Below are 20,842 nucleotides of genomic sequence, written 5' to 3'. Positions count from 1 at the left end.
TTATTGTAGACAGGACAGATTGTTCTAACTGGCTATAAAATGTGACTGGCTTCTTATAGGAGGTGTCCACTTCAGGTTCCATATCCCCACTGCTGTAAGTCTTAGCTAAAGTAACCCCCATAGACTACTAAAAGCTTCTGTAAGGCAAAGAACACTGTCAATAGGACAAAACAGCTGCCTACATATTGGGAAAAGACCTTTGTCAACCCTACATCCAATAGAGGGCTAATATCCAAAATAAATAAGGAACTAGGAAGTTAGACACCAACAAACCAAATAACCCAATTAAAAAATGGGGTACAGAGCTGAACAGAGACTTCACAACAGAGGAATCTCGAATGGCTGAGGAGCACTTAAAGAAATGATCAACCTCCTTATTCAGCAGAGAAATGAAAATTAAAACGACCCTGAGATTCCACCTTACACCAATCAAGCCAAGATTTTTGGCTAAGATCAAAAACTTAAGGGATGGGCTGGAGAGATGGCTCGTGGTTAAGAGCACTGTCTGCTCTTCCAGAGGTCCTGAGTTCAATTCCCAGCAACCACATGGTGGCTCACAACCATCTGTAATGGGATTTGGTGCCCTCTTCTGGTGCGTCTGAAGACAGCGATAGTATACCCACATACATGATATAAATACAAAACAAAACAACCCTCAAAGGACAGCTGAAGAGGATGTGGAGAAAAAGGAACACTCCTCCATGGCTGGTGGGATTGCAAACTGGTACAACCACTCTGGAAATCAATCTGGTTGTTCCTCAGAAAATGGGAACTAGTTCTACCTGAAGACTCAGCTATACCTCTCCTGAACATATACCCAAAGATGTTCTACAATATCACAAAGACACATGCTATACTATGTTCATAGCAGCCTAATTCATAATAACCCAAAACTAGAAGCAATTCATGTGTCCCTCAACCAAAGAATGGATACTGAAAATGTGGTTAATTTATACAATGGAATACTACTAAGCTATTAAAAAATGAGGATATCATGAATTTTAAAGACAAATGGATGGAAGTAGAAAATATCGTCCTGAGTGAGGTAACCCACACCCAAAAGAATGTACATGGTATGTACTCACTTAAAATTGGATATTATCCATAAATTACAGGATACCCACTGTACACTCCACAGTCCCAAAGAAGCTAAACAAGAAGGAAGGCCCAAGCAAAGATGCTTGAATCTCAGTTTTGTTTTATAATTGAGTATTTCTATTTTTCTTTCTTTTTTTTCTTTTTTTTAATTTATTTTTTTATTAGGTATTTTCTTCGTTTACATTTTCAATGCTATCCCAAAAGTCCCCCATACGCACCCTCCCAATCCCCTACCCACCCACTCCCCCTTTTTTGCCCCGGGGTTCCCCTGTACTGGGGCATATAAAGTTTGCAAGTCCAATGGGCCTCTCTTTGCAGTGATGGCCAACTAAGCCATCTTTTGATACATATGCAGCTAGAGACAAGAGCTCTGGGGTACTGGTTAGTTCATATTGTTGTTCTACCTATAGGGTTGCAGTTCCCTTTAGCTCCTTGGGTAATTTCTCTAGCTCCTCCATTGGGGGCCGTGTGATCCATCCAATAACTGACTGTGATCATCCACTTCTGTGTTTGCTAGGCCCCGGCATAGTCTCACAAGAGACAGCTATATCTGGGTCCTTTCAGCAAAATCTTGCTAGTGTATGCAATGGTGTCAGCATTTGGAAGCTGATTATGGGATGGATCCCTGCATATGGCAATCACTAGATGGTCCATCCTTTCGTCACAGCTCCAAATTTTGTCTCTGTAACTCCTTCCATGGGTGTTTTGTTCCCATTTCTAAGAAGGGGCAAAGTGTCCACACTTTGGTCTTTGTTCTTCTTGAATTTCATGCGTTTAGCAAATTGTATCTTATATCTTGTGTATCCTAAGTTTCTGAGCTAATATCCACTTATCAGTGAGTACATATTGTGCGAGTTCCTTTGTGATTGGGTTACCTCACTCAGGATGATGCCCTCCAGGTCCATCCATTTGGCTAGGAATTTCATAAATTCATTCTTTTTAATAGCTGAGTAGTACTCCATTGTATATATGTACCACATTTTCTGTATTCATTCCTCTGTTGAGGGGCATCTGGGTTCTTTCCAGCTTCTGGCTATTATAAATAAGGCTGCTATGAACATAGTGGAGCATGTGTCCTTCTTACCAGTTGGGGCATCTTCTGGATATATGCCCAGGAGAGGTATTGCTGGATCCTCCGGTAGTACTATGTCCAATTTTCTGAGGAACCACCAGACTGATTTCCAGAGTGGTTGTACAAGCTTGCAATCCCACCAACAATGGAGGAGTGTTCCTCTTTCTCCACATCCTTGCCAGCATCTGCTGTCACCTGAATTTTTTATCTTAGCCATTCTGACTGGTGTGAGGTGGAATCTCAGGGTTGTTTTGATTTGCATTTCCCTGATGATTAAAGATGTTGAACTGTTTTTCGGGTGCTTCTCAGCCATTCGGTATTCCTCAGGTGAGGATTCTTTGTTCAGCTCTGAGCCCCATTTTTAATGGGGTTATTTGATTTTTCTGGAGTCCACCTTCTTGAGTTCTTTATATATATTGGATATTAGTCCCCTATCTGATTTGGGATAGGTAAAGATCCTTTACCAATCTGTTGGTGGCCTTTTTGTCTTATTGACGGTGTCTTGCTTCGCAGAAGCTTTGCAATTTTATGAGGTCCCATTTATCGATTCTCAATCTTACAGCACAAGCCACTGCTGTTCTATTCAGGAATTTTTCCCCTGGATTATTTCTATTTTTTCCATGAATCCCATTTTTATGTCCTAAATTGACTTTTGTATTTCATTAAGTTTGTATTCTGGGAATTTACTCTAGAATTTTTCCATGTTATTTGTGATTTCTTTTACACGTACTTTTAATTTTTTTTTTTACTTCTTACCTGAGATTTCATCTAATTCAGTCATTTCTGTGGGATTAGTAATTATTAGTGGAGTCATATTACCTCAGCTTTTCATGTTTCTTGTGTTCTTTGCATTAAGGGCTTGTGCATCTCGGGTTAGGCCATTCTTGGACTTTATTTTTCTTTTAAGTCATCCTTTTTTCTTCTTTTTTCATTTATCTTTTATTAATTAAGTTTCTTTTTATAACAGTTTCATACAAGTATATAATTCTTTACGCTTACTCTCATCTCCCACTCTCTATAATCTCCTTTTCACTCTTGAAAACTACCCCTCTTTCTTTGAAACTCTTTCCTACATTCATGCCATTTTGTTGTTTTGTAATCAAATGATTTCTAACCAGGTGTACCTGAGTGACATAGTTTTGAAACTCTCCACTGGAGCCTGGTGTGATCACAAGTGGATAAACAACTGAACACAATTACTGCTCTCCCCTCAAGAATCCATCCACATTCCGAAGTTCAGCAAGTGATTAACTGCTGACTGGTTCAGTCTTATGCAGGACAAAAATTGACAGACGCAGCTGCTATGAGATCACCATTGCAATACTGTGTCATACCCTGAAGATAGCATTTTGCAGACCTATTTTCTGGCTCTTACTTTTTCCCTTTCCCTCTTCTCTGAAGTCCCATGAGCCACAGAGAGGATAGTATAAATATCCTCTTTAGGACTGAACACTCAACTGTAAATTGTTCTTGGTAACTGAGCAGCTATGAGTCTCTGCATTCAATACCATTAACTGCAAAGAGAAGACTCTCTAATTAAGGCTGAAAGTAACTTTTGTTTGTAAATATAAGCATAATTATTTAAAGGGACTGTTGTTTAGTTAAAGTGACATAGTTTCAAACATTCAATCCCAGGGCATATGATTTTCCCAACTTTGTTTTTATTTTATTTTATTTTATATGTATTCTTTTACATCCTGCTCTCTGAACTCTTCCCAGTTACCCCCTCTCACTATTCTTCCCCAGTGCCTCCTCCCCTTCTCCTCTGAGTGGGTGGAGGCCCTATTGGGTAGCCTCTCATGCTGGCAGAGTCTGAATCACTGGTTGGACCTAGGCCTCCCCACACACATACAGCAGATGTGCAGCTTAGTCTTCATGGAGCTCCTGAACAACTGGAGTGGGGGCTATTCCAAAAGCTTATTCTACTTCACACCAGTCAGAATGGCTAAGATTTAAAAACTCAGGTGATAGCAGATGCTGGTGAGGATGTGGCGAAAGAGGAACACTCCTCCACTGCTGGTGGGATTGCAAGCTGGTACAACCACTCCAGAAATCTGTCTGGCGGTTCCTCAGAAAATTGGACATAGTACTACCTGAGGACCTGGCTATACCACTCCTAGGCATATACCCAGAAGATTCTCCAGCATATAACAAGGACACATGCTCCACTATGTTCATAGCAGCCATATTTATAAAAGCCAGAAGCTGGAAAGAACCTAGATACCCTTCAACAGAGGAATGGATACAGAAAATGTGGTACATTTACACAATGGAATACTACTCAGCTCTTAAAAACAATGACTTCATGAAGTTCATAGGCAAATGGATGGAACTTGAAAATATCATTTTGTGTGAGATAAACCAGTCACAAAAGAACACACAAGGTATGCACTCATTGATAAGTGGATATTAGCTCAAAAGTTCAGAATACCCAAGATTCAATTCACAGACCATATGAAGCTCAAGAAGAAGGAAGACCATGGTGTGGATGCTTCAATGCTTCTTAGAAGGAGGAACAAGATACTCACAGGAGGAAATATGGAGACAATGTGTGACGTAGAGACTGAAGTAAACGCCATCCAGATACTGCCCCACCTGTGGATCCATCCCATATACAGTTGCCAAACATGGAGGCTATTGCGGATGCCAGGAAGTGTTTGCTGACAGAAGCCTGTTATAGCTGTCTCCTGAGTTCTCTGTCAGAGCCTGACAAGTATATAGGTGGATGCTTGCAGCCAACCATTGGACTAAATAAGGGATCCTCAATGGAGAAGTTAGAGAAGGGACTGAAGGCACTGAAGGGGTTTGCAACCCCATGGAGGCAGCAACAGTGTCAACTGGCCAGAACCCTTGGAGCTCCTGGGGACTGGACCACCAACCACAGAATACACATGGAGGTGTGAGGAGCCGCCCTCACATTTGCCATTATAAGATGGCGCTGACAGCTGTGTTCTAAGTAGTAAACATAATCTGCACACGTGCAGGGGCAGTTTTCCCGCCATGTGTTCTGCCTTTCTCGTGATGACAACTGGGCCGATGGGCTGCAGCCAATCAGGGAGTAATACGTCCTAGGCGGAGGATAATTCTCCTTAAAAGGGACGGGGTTTTGCCATTCTTTCTCTTGCTTTCTTGTTCTTGTTCTTTTTCTTGCTTTCTTGCTCTCTCTCTTGCACTATTGCTCTCTTGCTCTCTGGCTCCTGAAGATGTAAGCAATAAAGCTTTGCCGCAGAAGATTCCGGTTTGCTGCGTCTTTCCTGGCCGGTCGCAAGAACGTGTGTAAGAGTCCCTAAAGGTCCCTGGTTCGATCCCGGGTTTCAGCACCAACTCTTACACGCTTTCTCGCGACCAGCCTGGAAGAACACAACAAACCGGAATCTTCTGTGGCAAAAGCTTTATTGCTTACATCTTCAGGAGCCAGAGAGCAAGAGAGCAAGAGCTCTATTGCTTACATCTTTAGGAGCCAGAGCGCAAGAGCGCAAGAGTGCAAGAGAGAGAATGGCGAAACCCCGTCCCTTTTAAGGAGAATTATCCTCCGCCTAGGACGTGTCACTCCCTGATTGGCTGCAGCCCATCAGCCCAGTTGTCATCACGAGAAAGGCAGAACACATGGCGGGAAAACTGCCCCTGCACGTGTGCAGATTATGTTTACCACTTAGAACACAGCTGTCAGCGCCATCTTGTAATGGCAAATGTGAGGGCGGCTCCCCACATGGAGGCTGTATTCTGTGGCAGAGGATGGCCTTGTTGGATATCAGTGGGAGGAGAAGCCCTTAGGCCTGAGGGTATTGGAAACCCCAATGTAGGGGAATGCCAGGGCGGGAAGGCAAAGTGGGTGGATGAATGGGGGAGCACCCTCATAGAGGCAGGAGGATAAGGGGAAGGGATGGGGGTTTCCAGAGGGGAGACCTAGAAAGGGGATAACATTTGAAATGTAAATAAAGAAAATATCCATTAAAATTATTGGTAACTATGAAGTAAGCCATTTAATCGGATACCAGCTACACATCTTGAGCAACACTTTTTGTATGTTTTTCTAAATCTCTGATTTTAACAGATATTTGTAATTCTGAAGGAGCCTGGAAGCCAGCATGAACTTTGATATACTTATAGGCATCATATATAACTATCTGTTCCTTTGCCAAGGAGATAAGAAGTGATTATATTTCTGTAGAGGGAAACTAGTTTCCTTTGAATCTAATATTCCAGCCTTTTGTTAACGATAAGGGACAATGTAGTCTGTTCTGTAACTGCTTCTCAGCTGAAATTAAGACACCATTATCAGACCCAGGAAGGCTAGAATGCCAGTCAAAGGCCAGGAGTGGGGCAGGGCATATCTGGTTTCCTCTCTAGGTCCTGTTGGACCACCCAGAACCAGCAATGGGCAGGTAGATTTGTAGCAGTCAGGACTACTGGTCCAAAGCAGGGTCTCAAACAGGTAGGAGATTGCATCATTAGTATATGGTTTTCCAGCAAGTTCAGGGATTGCTGGTCTTGAAGGACCACTTGAGGCTGGTGTGTTTCAAGCAGTTTTCAGTCTTTAGTTGATTAGAAATCTGCTAGTATAGATACAGACAAAGGACAAAAGGTAAAGATTAATGAGCTTAGGGGGGAGTCTTTTTCTTGGGTATACATTTGAAATGTCCAAGCCTGTGGTCTACTTAGTTGGGGCCATGGAAGTAGTCCAAAGACCAGGAGGAGGAAAGAGCTTACCCTCAGGAATATTCAGTGGTTAGAGAAACTCAAGCTGTTGACTGAAACTAGGAGTACTTATCCGAAATCTGTTTGACCTGTGACAGGTGGATGTAAGTTACAACTCCCTAAAGCTTACATTAATATTTTTAAGTTTATAAAACAAAAGAGATGAAGGTTTTAGATATATTATCATTGCCATTGTAATCTGTACTGAAAGCATTACTGTAGACAAATCGGTTAAGAAGTGCCTGTAAACTCACCCTGTTGAGTCATAACAGAAGCTTGGAGATTCAAATAATTACTCTGTTAAAGGCCTGAAGAGTCTTTCCTCTATCCAGGGGGAAGGGCTGGGTGTGTACACATTGGACAGATGTTTTAGCATACTGAGAAGCACCTTTAAGTCTATATTTAGAAAACAACTAAAGGAAATTTAAAATTCTGAGCTTTGACTATGGTAAAAATAGCAGTGCTTTCCCAAGACTAGATTACCAGCCTATGAGAGCTCTGCTAATTAGTGTTAAAACCCTGAACTTCTCAAGTCCTAAAATAACAAAAGCATGGTGAGAGGGAAAGAAATAAGAAACATTTTCTATATTCCTTAACTTATTTTTTGAGTCATTTATAACTTGAATTTCCATACATGAAACTTGAATTTCCATACATGAAACTTGAATTTCCATACATGAAACTTGAATTTCCATACATGAAATCGCATCCTCAGACCCTTATAACTTACTTAAGCTTTCATATTATTAGACCTTTATAACTTGCAATTACCATGCCTTAAATTACTTCCTTACACCCTTGTAACTTATTTAAGCTTTTATATCCCCAGAACTTTATAATTTGTACCCTAAATCCTTATCCTAGACCCTCATAATTTTTAAAAACTCAAAATGATTTTTATTCAACTATTTACCATAGGACATAGGTACTTAGTTACTGAGACAAGTCATTGAAAACCAAGTTTTTAAAACAAAAGAATAGTAAAAGTCACTGTTGTGTGAGTTTAATCTCTTTTAGTGTGAAGCCTCAAGGCAAAATAAACTATATGTGCCTGCCTTTTTAAAACAATGACTTCATGAAAATCTTTTTTTTTTTTTTAATTTTATAACATTTGTATTTTGTGGGCATTTCCTACTTTAATAGGTTCTTTTTTTTTTTTTAGATATTTTCTTCATTTACATTTCAAATGCTATCCCGAAAGTTCCCTATACCCTTCCCCCGTCCTGCTCCCCTACCCACCCACTCCTGCTTCTTGGCCCTGGCATTCCCCTGTACTGGGGCATATGATCTTCGCAAGACCAAGGGCCTCTCCTCCCACTGATGGCCTACTAGGCCATCCTCTGCTACATATGCAAATAGAGACACAGCTCTGGGGGGTACTGATTAGTTCATATTGTTGTTCCTCCTGTAGGGTTGCGGACCCCTTTAGCTCCTTGGGTACTTTCTCTAGTTCCTTCATTAGGGGCCCTGTGTTCCATCCAATAGCTGACTGTGAGCATCCACTTCTGTATTTGCCAGGCACTGGCATAGCCTTACAAGAGACAGCTGTATCAGGGACTTGTCAGCAAAATCTTGCTGGCATATGCAATAGTGTCTGGGTTTGGTGGTTGTATATGGGATGGATCCCCGGGTGCGGCAGTCTCTGGATGGTCCTTCTGTCTCAGCTCTGAACTTTGTAACTCCTTCCATGGGTGTTTTGTTCCCCATTCTAAGAAGGAGCGAAGTAGCCACACTTTGGTCTTCCTTCTTCTTGACTTTCATGTGTTTTGCAAATTGTATCTTGGATATTCTAAGTTTCTGGGCTAATATCCGATTATCAGTGAGTGCATAACATGTGTGTTCTTTTGTGATTGGGTTACCTCACTCAGGATGATATCCTCCAGATCTATCCATTTGCCTAAGAATTTCATGAATTCATTGTTTTTAATTGCTGAGTAGTACTCCATTGTGTAAATGTACCACATTTTCTGTATCCATTCCTCTGTTGAGGGACATCTGGGTTCTTTCCAGCTTCTGGCTATTATAAATAGGCTGCTATGAACATGGTGGAGCATGTGTCCTTATTACAAGTTGGAACATCTTCTGGGTATATGCCCAGGAGAGGAATTGCTGGATCTTCAAGTAGTACTATGTCCAATTTTCTGAGGAACCACCAGACTGATTTCTAAGCCAAATGGATGGAACTAGAAAATATCATCCTGAGCGAGGTAACCCAGTCACAAAAGAACATACATGGTATGTACTCACTGATGAGTGGATATTAGTCCAAAAGCTCAGAATACCCAAGATACCATTCACAGACCATATGAAGCTCAAGAAGAATGAAGACCAAAGTGTGGATGCTTCAGTGCTTCTTAGAAGGGGGAACAAAATACAAGAGGTAGAAGGTAGGAGGGACTTGGGAGGAAGAGAGGAGGGGAAGGGGGGAAGGGGGGCAGGATCAGGTATGAGTGAAGACTGGGATGATATACAGGGGATCAGGAATTTGAACAGAGGTGTATAGCAATGGGGATATGGAACTGGGGGTAGGTACCCACCAGAAAGTCCCAGATGCCAGGAAAGCAAGAGGCTCTCAGGACCTAGTGGGGATGAGATTAGCTGAAATGCCCAACAAAGGGTAGGGAGAACCTGTAGAGACCATATCCAGAGGTTAAGCAAGGCCCCCATTTGGGAGATTGGGTCACCCACTTATCTCCAAATTATCAGGGAAACGCAAATCAAAACAACCCTGAGATTCTATCTCACACCAGTCAGAATGGCTAAGATCAAAAATTCAGGTGACAGCAGATGTTGGCAAGGATGTGAAGAGGAACATCCTCCATTGGTGGTGGGATTGCAAGCTTGTACAACCACTCTGGAAATCAGTCTGGTGGTTCCTCAGAAAATAGGACATAGTACTACCGGAGGATCCCGCAAGATGGATTTTTTAAAAAGATTTATTTATTATTATACATAAGTACACTGTAGCTGTCTTCAGACACCAGAAGAGGGCATCAGATCTCATTATGGGCTGTTGTGAGCCACCATGTGGTTGCCGGAATTTGAACTCAGGACCTTTGGAAGAGCAGTCAGTGCTCTTACCTGCTGAGCCATCTTGCCAGCCCTAAGATGGATTTTTTTATGTGATGATTTTTGTCCTAAGAAATAAAAACCTAAGATTAAAATACAATGTATGTTTAATAAATAAAATAGATTAGATAAATCAACTTTATAAATCTTTAAGGTCTACTCAGGTTAACAGTAACTGACTTAAACATGTGTAGCCTCTGTCTTTGCTAAGTTTGTCTAACTTTAGATATCTAAATAAACTGAGTCATAAAAATTGAAATATTCTGTAAGGGCCATTATATAAAAGAATCAGAAAAGTAAATTTTTCAATCTCTCTGTGGGCTGTTAATGTATTTTTAAGATTGGCAGTCCCTCTGTGGACTTCATTTATTATTTATTTATTATCTGGTCCTCTCCCCTCCTCTTTCTCACTCTTCTCTCCTAAGTTTCTTCAAGCCCTCCTCTTCCTCATAGTTCCTTCACCCTCCCCAAAGAGTTTTCCTTTTATGTCATAGATATCTACGTAATTTTATGTCTCTCCTTAAAACCTAGGAACCACAAATGAGAGAAAACAAGACCTTTGTCTTTTTGACTATTGTTATCTGAACTTCCATTTGGGCCAGGTTTGGTAGCTTCTATTAGCTATCCCAGCAATTGGAAGGCTGGGATATTTAAAGTTTTATTTTGCTACTAAGAGAGTTTCATTAAAACATTGTAATTTTTAATGCTGAAACTTTAACTGGGGTAAAAGTGTAAAATTCTAATCCTGTAAAAGGTACTAACTTGTTGTAAACTCTTAAAGATAAATAAAACATGCAACTTAATGGTCAGTCAGTCATATTCCTTAGTGTGCTCAAAAGTCTGATTATAGTCATACTAAGTATTAATGTAATTCATTTCCAGAAATGAGCTTGGATGAAGAGACCAATTCATACCTTCCTTTCTGTAGTCTTCTGTATAGATTTTCAAAGCTAAGTCTAAAAGCAAGTAACTGAAACCAAGTAGAGATTATTTAAAATAAAGTACAATTAATAAATTAAATTATGACCCTCAAACTCCCCAGAGATCTTTTAAATATGAAATTTAAAATGTTCAATAGAAAAGCTTCCTGTGATAAACAAAACTGCTAGATATTAGAAGAGGCCTATGGTCTCCTGCGAGACAATAATGGGACACAAACAACTCCACCTGTATTGCAGTAATGGTTACTAATAGGCAATGAACTGTCCCATGCTTTGCCCATTGCCAGGCACCTCCCCAAACTATGGAAAGCAGGACACTGAATTTTTTATCTTAGCCATTCTGACTGGTGTGAGGTGGAATCTCAGGGTTGCTTTTATTTGCATTTCCCTGATAATTAAGGATGCTGAATATTTTTTCAGGTGCTTCTCAGCCATTCTTTGAGAATTCTTTGTTTAGCTCTGAGCCCCATTTTTTAATGGGGTTATTTGATTTTCTGGAGTCCACCTTCTTCAGTTCTTTATATATATTGGATATTAGTCCCCTATCTGATTTAGGATAGGTAAAGATCCTTTCCCAATCTGTTGGTGGTCTTTTTGTCTTATTGGTGGTGTCTTTTGCCTTACAGAAGCTTTGCAATTTTATGAGGTCCCATTTGTCAATTCTCAATCTTACAGCACAAGCCATTGCTGTTCTTTCTATTCAGGAATTGTTTCCCTGTGCCCATATCTTCGAGGCTTTTCTCCTCCTGGTCATATATCCAGAAGATGTTCCAACTAGTAAGAAAGACAGATGCTCTACTATGTTCATAGCAGCCTTATTTATAATAGCCAGAGCTGGAAAGAACCCAGGTGTCCCTCAACAGAGGAATGGATACAGAAAATGTGGTACATTTACACAGTGGAGTACTACTCAGCTATTAAAAAGAATGAATTTATGAAATTCCTAGCCAAATGGATGGACCTGGAGGGCATCATCCTAAGTGAGGTAACCCAATCACAAAAGAACTCACATGATATATACTCACTGATAAGTGGATATTAGCCCAGAAACTTAGAATACCCAAGATACAAGATACAGTTTGCAAAACACATGAAACTCAAGAAGAACGAAGACCAAAGTGTGGACACTTTGCCCCTTCTTAGAATTGGAAACAAAACACCCATGGAACGAGTTACAGAGACAAAGTTTGGAGCTGTGACGAAAGAATGGACCATCTAGAGACTGCCATACCCAGGGATCCATCCCATAATCAGCCTCCAAACCCTGACACCATTGCATACACTAGCAAGATTTTACTGAAAGGACCCAGATATAGCAGTTTCTTGTGAGACTATGCCGGAGCCTAGCAAACACAGAAGTGGATGCTCATAGTCAGCTATTGGATGGATCACAGGACCCCTAATGGAGGAGCTAGAGAAAGTACCCAAGGAGCTAAAGGGGTCTGCAACCGTCTATGTGGAACAACAATATGAACTAACCAGTACACCCCAGAGCTCGTGTCTCTAGCTGCTTATGTATCAGAAGATGGCCTAGTCAGCCATCATTGGAAAGAGAGGCCCATTGGTCTTGCAAACTTTAGATGCTTCAGGACAGGGCAAAGCCAGGGCCACGAAGTGGGAGTGGGTGGGTAGGGGAGTGGGGGGAGGGTATGGGGGACTTTTGGGATAGCATTGGAAATGTAAATGAGGAAAATACCTAACAAAAAAATTTTTTTAAATCCATCTTAATCTAAATTATCTTGGATACCTGTTACCTCCTTCGTCTAAAAAGGAGAGAACAAGTGTTGATTTGAAGTTACAGATAACCATGCAAAGTGAGATTACCTAGATTTTTAACTGTTACCCTTGTTGTTTACAAGTTTTTAAGCTGCCATTTCTGCTTGGAATTTTACAGGTACATCCCCCAGCCCTGATCCTTGAGATGATCTTATTGATATTGAGGGAATGTTGATATTTCAGCAAGAGCTTTGACTATCCACGACCTTGAAAGGGGGAACACTTTTGTAAACAGGAACCAAGAAAGAGGGGAAAAGTCATGATTAAAACATTTAAATAATCTTAAGCGCGTTCGCGACCGGCCAGGAAAGACGCAACAAGCCAGAATCTTCTGCGGCAAAGCTTTATTGCTTACTCAGGAGCAAGAGAGGAAGAGCGCGGCAGAGAGAGGCAGAGAGGAAGAGAGAGAGAGACGCAGAGAGACGCAGAGAGAGAGGCAGAGAGAGGGGCAGAGAAGGAGAGAAGCAGAGAGCAGAGGAAAAGACGAAGAGAAAGAGACGGAGAAAAAAATTGCCAGAACCCCGTCCCTTTTAAGGAGAATTATCCTCCGCCTAGGACGTGTCACTCCCTGATTGGCTGCAGCCCATTGGCCCAGTTGTCATCACGAGAAAGGCAGAGCACATGGCGGGAAAACTGCCCCTGCACATGTGCAGATTATTTACTACTTAGAACACAGCTGTCAGCGCCATCTTATAATGGCAAATGTGAGTGCGGCTCCCCACAAAATAACATGAGATATAATAGTAAAAAATAAATTTAACATTTGTTGTAAGAAATTTTTCCTAAGGGATATTTTAGACAATATTTAGAACTTTTACTGAGCATACATACCTACATACATGTATACATACCGTATATACATTTATAAGTATATGCATATATATGTATATATGACAGCTTTTCCATTTCTGTATAGGTGGATATATGTATACACCCTCCTTATTCTTAGTTCTTGGCCTGTATACCATAGTTTTTCCCAGAAAACCTTGAAGCCTTATGCAATTTAGGGCCTAATTGCATACAACAGGCTGGGAGTTGTAGCTGGATATTCAAGTGAAAGTCCAATGACCATGCCTATCTCTTTTTTGAAGGAGTATTAAATTTTAATAAGCATCACTCTGATTATTTTAAGCAGACATATTAATAGTTATTACTGAGAATTGTGTGTCTTGCAGATAGAGGCAGACAACCTGAAAAGTTTAATAAGTATCTTATCTTATAAAGTCATCAAGTTGCAGAATAACATAAATATCTATAACCTAGAGAACATTAAACAGAAAACTATAAAAACCAGGTATCTATGGGAACTCAGAAAATGTTGGCATCAGGTTGTGATTACAAAGTTTTAACTACATTTATAATACTTAAGATACAGAAAGTTTATATAATAGTCTTATAAATCTTGAGGTGGGTTTGTATTTTAGCAAGTGTCTTAGGGAGTTAAATAAAACAAAGAAAGGTATGAGATAAGCAGCAGGAATTCCTATTGGGACTAGTCTGGGTCCTTATCTGAGTTGGGAGGCCTGTATGACCCAAGACAGAGATTTTGGAGAAACCTTTAAAAAATGCTTGGGTCAGGAGAAGGGGGGCGGCACATAACTTAACTCCAGAGCCAGCTTTTTAATGAATTAGAATAACACAAAACAAAACAATGCTTCAATATTACCCATGTTGAAAAGGCACCTGAATCCCTGAAAAAATAATTCCAGTGATCAGAGGAAGAGACCAAAGCAAGCAAACAACAAAGAAGTCGTGGAGATAAATTCTTGTTGCAGACCAGCTGCCACAGCTCAGTGAGCAGCAGACAGCAGAAAGGGGGCTTATGATGTCCAGGAAGGCTCCACACCCAGGGGTGGGATGGACACCTGCATTGCCCTGGCCAAGTGGCAAAGGGCTTGGTGCCAGCCAGAACTCCATGGTCGGAGACAGGAATCAGCAGGAAAACAACATACCTCAGAAGGAGAGCGTGGGAAAAGGATCACAAACAGGAAGGTCTAGAGAAGTATCTGTTGTAGATGCAAGACTTAAATATCAAGCTCCAGCAAGCCAATGATAGGGGCAGAGACAAGCCCTAGGAGGGAGCTAGCATGGAGGCCGCCAGGAATAGTTTGCCTCTTAGAAATTCTGAAAATGTTGTGGCATGCAGCTCAGGAGCAGTTTGGCTGTGCTCAGTCCAACTTCCATTTCTGCAACAAAATTGAAAATACAAGTCCAACAGACAAAAATAACAATGTAAAGAGACAATAAAACAATGCAATCAAGAAAAGACCAGACAAACTTGACATGTGATGACGATCCTTCCTTCATTCATACAACAAAAGCAGTAGGGCAATAGGATGTCTCCTCCGCCCCAGTTACTAGATCAATGATTGTATCCAATTTTCCCTTCCTCTCTCCAAGTGTCCAGACTCTAAAACAAAACAGACTCCTTACTGGTATAAGTTTCAGAAGCATTTTGGCCAGCAATTCTTACTTTTGTTTTGCTTTCAATTTGCAAATTTGGGGAGATCAAAGTCTGGGCTCGCTGGGGCCTGTCAAGTCCATCTTGAACTTGCTCCCTCTTGGAGCCTATCCTTGACTAGAGAGCATTAATTTATAGCAGCTGTGATCTTGGGCCCACTAGGAACTATTAAGTCCACCTTGCTCACATATGGAGCCTACTCTGGAACCATGGCCCATACTCCAAGGGATCTTGAGGGGTTTCCAGATGTTATGGAATTTGTGATCCCTGGGAAAAGACCATAGACCTAATCCTCATAGTAATTAGTTAAATTTATTAAAACTGCTAGTAGGACAAAAATCTCTGACCCAACAATAAATATGAGATTGCCATGCTAAGGGGTGGTGGTAAGGGAAGGATTTATAAAGCTGAAACCCACAAGAAGCCCTTGAGTATCTGCACAAGAAAACCAAGACCTTTCTGATCTCAGTTCTGATCTGCCAAGATTAGGTAGTTGTGGTGTCCTCAAAATACTCCTTGACTATCTGCATAAGCATGCTACAGAAGCAAAAAAGCAGCTATTCATATTATAGCAAGTAGATGATCACAGCTGTACATTTATGTATGGAGGTCATTGAGTTGGGGATACTGGGAACTTATCTTCCAGGGAGTAGAATCAGAGACTAGTGGGTACCAAGGTGGATGCCTAACATAACATGGAGTTTCTAAAGTCATCACATTACTGCTTACTGTGTGTATGAGTAGAAAGGAAAAACGTAGAGTAAGATGAATGATTGGTATTGGGTTGGTAAGTACAATATAGTAGAGGAAAAGTAATTAGAAGGATGTGTTAATGGGAACAAAGTATGGAGATGTACTTCTGACTAAACGAATAAAAAGAGGGAGGTAAAGGAGTACAATCAGATAATCAGAATAGTTCCAACTCTCAGGAGGCACAGACATAGAAGTTCCACAAGTCAAGTCAACATATATTCTTTGGGAAAGCCTATAAAAAGGAAGAGAAATAGACTAGAGAAAAATAAAGAAGAGAAGAAAGGGGAGATGGGGACAGATAGAACAAGCAAGAGAGAAGAGATAACAACAGAGTAAGACAATGCTGTCTGAACAAGATGACATTGGGGACTGAACAAAGGAGGAAAACCTGTGAAGGGGTAAAGGATGAATGTAGTTTACAGACTGAGTACAGTCGTCCCAGACACCCAGATGCCTGTCAAACCTCTAGGCAGTCTTTTGCTAGGTTAGGTCATAGATGCTGGCCTTGTCAATGAGTAGTCCTTCACAGGTTGAGTAAAGTGTGTTGATCATGCCTCTCTAAGGTCCTTCAGAAGTCTGGTTGTTAATGCTGAACTGTCCCTGGTTGAGCCTTTCCATAAGTAGATTGGAAACTGTATTCGTGTTTCCCTGTAGACTCTGGCACATACCAAGTCCCTGCGTTGATAAATATTGTGCAGTTATGATGCAGTCTCCTTGCATTCTTCTGGCTGCATTTCATGAGTGTGTAGTTTACCAAGGGTCTAGGGTCACCAAACTACCAACTCATCTGCATTTTTCAATAGCATCCTGTGGCTGCTCGCCTCTGTGGCTACTACATGCAAATCGTGTCAATTTTCTTCCACTTCTTTCTATTTAAAATGTCTGTTACTGAGAGTACAGTCCATTTTCTAAGGCTCTTTGTCTTAGTATGGCTCTGGCAACTCCCTCTGGCTGGGAAGGGAAAACTCACTGTACTGCTCCAATCTGTCCAAAGAGGACTCTAAGGTCAGTATGCTATAGTTGTGCCACAGTCTCACCCGGTAAAGTAACCTCTAATGCATTAAATAAATCCTTGATGCCAATAACCTCCCCTAAGAAAGCTTAGGTCCATTTCTGATTGTATGGACTAGATATCACATTTGCTCAATTGATCTTTGGATTTTTTGTTTGAAGATCCCCATTGTGATGGGTAGAATCAGTACAAAACCCAGAGCAAGGCATCCTGAAGGTTTCTAGAATAGTCCCTTATTCCCTTTATTCCACATTCCCAATGTTATCCTTGATCATGCCTCATCCAGACTCCTGACATTCTCCCAAGTGACTGACACATTAGTGGTCACTCACTCCCCCAGTTCATCATCTCCAGAGAGTCACGTCTCTAGTACATCAATAAAAACTCTAATCCACTATTCCAAAACACATTTACTCATTTAATAAATTTATTTAGTGAATATATGTGTAGTGTATGCTGAACAAGGCAATCTTCTGGGCTTTGGAGAAAATTATTACTTGTTCAACTTCTCTTCTAACATAAACTTTTTTAAAAAGACTAAGTCTTAACTAAACAGACAAGGATCACTGAAGTCTAACTCTCCATCTTTTTTTAACACAGAAGAGGTCTCTCCCATATGTGCTCCAGCTACAGCAGACTCCGAAACTCTAGTTTTCATCTTCAATATACCTACAGAAACTATTTATAGACAAGTTCACCTAGTTTCCTAGCATTTCTCTGTACAGATTCATTACTAACTCCCACACACTATTCTACGGCCTTTACATAATTAACACATTTAACTATAACAAATTTTTGTTATATCTCCATTTTACATATGATGAAATTGAAGCTTAGAGAAATAACATCTCTAAATATTTAGGTGGTAGAGCTTGATTTATACCCAAGAAGTTTAGCTTTAAAACTTTTTTTCCTAATAGATTCAAGATTCAAGCTCAAGCCTCCAGCTTTAAGTCATGGTCTCCTCCATTCAAATCATGCTCAATTCTTACTTTACTTTTCCCTAACGGCTTCCACAGAAGCCACAAATTAGCATTTCCTCCTCTATCCTATGCTCTCACTGAAGGACCTTTACTTATCATTTCCATCTTCCCTCTGTCTTTTGCTTTATTGTGAACTCATGAGTAATATCTCTGTATTAAATGCATCTCAGAGTTATGGTCCCATTCCTTTGTCATCTTAGTGGTTTAGAAAGGTCATACTTCTTCTTTAAGATGCACATCACAGAAACTCCCCATCTGCTCCTTGATACCCTATTTCTGTTGTTGTCTCTGGAAACCAGGCTCTTTTATTTATTTTTACTAAGTCCTCTATTATACCATTTTGATAACTTCCTCTCTGGCACAAACATCCAGATTCTTCTTAGTGCTTTTAAATGTTTCCATGTAAAATGGGACAGATTGAAACCATGCATTTATATGCACAGCAACTCCCAGTCATGTAAAACACTTCACTTCATGTACTAAGCATTGGTAAAATTTTTCTGTAAAGTGCTCAAACAGAAGATACCACAAATTTGTAGGCCATTTAGTCTTTATTGTAGCTCTCTAACTCTTGTCAAAAAACAAAAGCATCTGTAGTCAATAAGAAAATGAACAGTTATGGATATATCCTTTGAAATTTTATAAAATTAGCAATAAGGTAGATTTGGTTTCTTGGATATAATTTTTCTGGCCCACTATTAGCAGGCATAGTCTTTATTCAGCAAAACTATCATTTCCTCCTAGGTTCCTGGTTATATGCCTGGGTCTTAACCATACTTCCTCTCTCCTCACACCTATAAACTAACTCTAGTGGAAAGAAAATCTGCAATCCATCAGTCCTGCTCAGTTTCTATCTCTGAAATAGATAACCACAGAGTTCCATATTAAGATAAACTAAGTTAGCAAAGGGGTCACACAATCTACTTGTAATGAATGACACAGGAAGACTTCTATTAGGAAGTTATTTGCTTCCAATTGACTGTAAAGGAGTTGGTAGCAAGATAGTATTTAACCATAGGCAAAGAGAATTAAAAGTAACAATAATTATAGCTGCAGGTAAAACAGAAAAGAGAAACAATTGAATGGAAATGGTCAAGTCAGAGAAATATACTAGGAGATGTTACTTTTTACTTACCTGCATTCAAGGAGCCATGGTTTCTTAAGAGGTTACACAACATAATCTTTATGAACTTGGGCCATGGAGTTAGCTGCCTAAGGTTTGAGTGCTGGCCCAGACATTTACTTTCTGTGTGCATGTAAGCAAAGTCAATGTCTTAGTTTTTGTATCTCAAAAATACTACCGTTTGAGAGGGTTTTTTTTTTGACATTAGACAAATAATACACACAAAGCACATTAAAATGGAGCCTAGAATATGATAAGTAGTCCATCCATACTTGTCAATGACTATTGTTGTGGGAATCTGGCACATAGCCAGCATTAGCAGAATTTTCAGGTGGTTACAGACCTGAAGACTTTGACATGGCTAGTTCTGTCATTCAGTCTTAGGGCCTGCACTCCAGAACTTCCATTCTGACACAAGATAGAAATTTGCTAACAAATGTATGCTACATTTTTATGTGATTTGCATCTTATCTACAACACAGGCCTGAAATGTCCTTTCAAATAAAGAAGACCTTAGTAGCAAAGTATCTTCTTCTATCAATCAAATCAGTGTGTAATTCCTGCAAGTTTGAAATAATGTCTAAAATTGTCCAGGCTACACTAAACACTTCCTGTCCTTAGTCTTTTGGCTCACTTTAGTCACTTGCTATCTTTCAAGCTTTTTATCATATAAATTAAAATATTATAAAAAGTTATTTATTATTTTTAAATTATGTATATATGTGGGAGGAGAGGTATGTATATGTGAATACCCTCTGGGTCCAGAAAAGAACATTGTTTCTCCCAGAGCAAGAGTTACAGGTGGTTGTAAGCCACCTGATATGGGTGCTGGGAACCAAACACAGGGCCTCTTGAAGAATAGTATGAGCTCTTAATCATTAAGCCATCTCTTCAACCCCTACATATGTATTTTATGGGAATTATACAAATAAAATATACTCTATCCAACATTGTGAGACTGACTTTTTAAAAATACAGCACGGGGGCTGGAGAGATGACTCAGTGGTTAAGAGCACTGTCTGCTCTTCCAGAGGTCCCGAGTTCAATTCCCAGCAACCACATGGTGGCTCACAACCATCTGTAATGAGATCTTCTGGCATGCAGGCATATATGCAGATAGAACACTTGTGTATAAAATAAAACATAAATAAAATATTTTAAAAACACAGCACAATGCCTTTGAGAATTGTTCAATTATTTATATCTATAGTTCATTCCTATTGATTGCTAAGTGGCATTCTATAGTATGCATGTACTATCCTTTGTTTAGCCACTAATTTATTGAAGAGTTTCTATATTCTTGTTACTTTTTAGTTTGTTTGAAAAAAATCACAGCAACCTTCATGTACAATTTAATGCTGTGGCATACATTTTCATTTATCTGATATAAATGTCCCAAAATTCAATTTCTGTGTCATATGGTGTCTTAATCCATTTTCTGCTACTATAAAAGAAAAATATAACACTGATAACTTAGAGTAAACAGATATTTACTTGGCTTATAATTCTAGGGACTGAGACATTAAAAAGCATAGCATGCACATTTCATGAAGCTCTTTGTACCTTCTTAACATGTTTCCTAACATGGTGGAATAGTAGGAATCATGTAAAAGACATGCAAAAAATCAGGCTCTGCATATCTTCTCCCCCTTTTAGAAACTAACGCCGCCAATAACTAAACTACTCCTATGATGATGGTATTAATCCATGAACAGAGCCTCTTGGCCCAATCAGCTCTTAAAGGTCATACCTTTCAACGCTGTTAGAATGACAATTAAATTTCAAAATGAGTTTTTGAGACAGGTTCAAAGCACAGCATACAGTAATTGCATGTTTAGTTTTTAAAGAAACTTCCA

The 20,842-nt window shown here is 40.0% G+C and overlaps 1 long non-coding RNA gene across 2 annotated transcripts in view; it reads right to left on the bottom strand.

Annotated features, from left to right (window-relative positions):
- Gm39530 overlaps window positions 1-20,842 on the bottom strand; it is a 51,019-nt gene that overhangs the window by 9,238 nt on the left and 20,939 nt on the right. The window contains exon 3 of one of the 2 annotated variants that reach the window (XR_878217.3): window positions 14,006-14,840. The exons of the other annotated variant lie outside the window; for it this stretch is intronic. This is a non-coding gene — a long non-coding RNA (predicted gene, 39530). Of the gene's footprint in view, window positions 1-14,005; window positions 14,841-20,842 lie in introns of those variants that run through there. 2 annotated transcript variants of the gene reach the window in all.

Source organism: Mus musculus, chromosome X (assembly GCF_000001635.26).
Source record: "Mus musculus strain C57BL/6J chromosome X, GRCm38.p6 C57BL/6J".
Lineage (NCBI taxonomy): Eukaryota > Metazoa > Chordata > Mammalia > Rodentia > Muridae > Mus > Mus musculus.
Note: the sequence above shows the minus strand (reverse complement) of the source record. Positions and strands in the feature narration are given on the sequence as shown.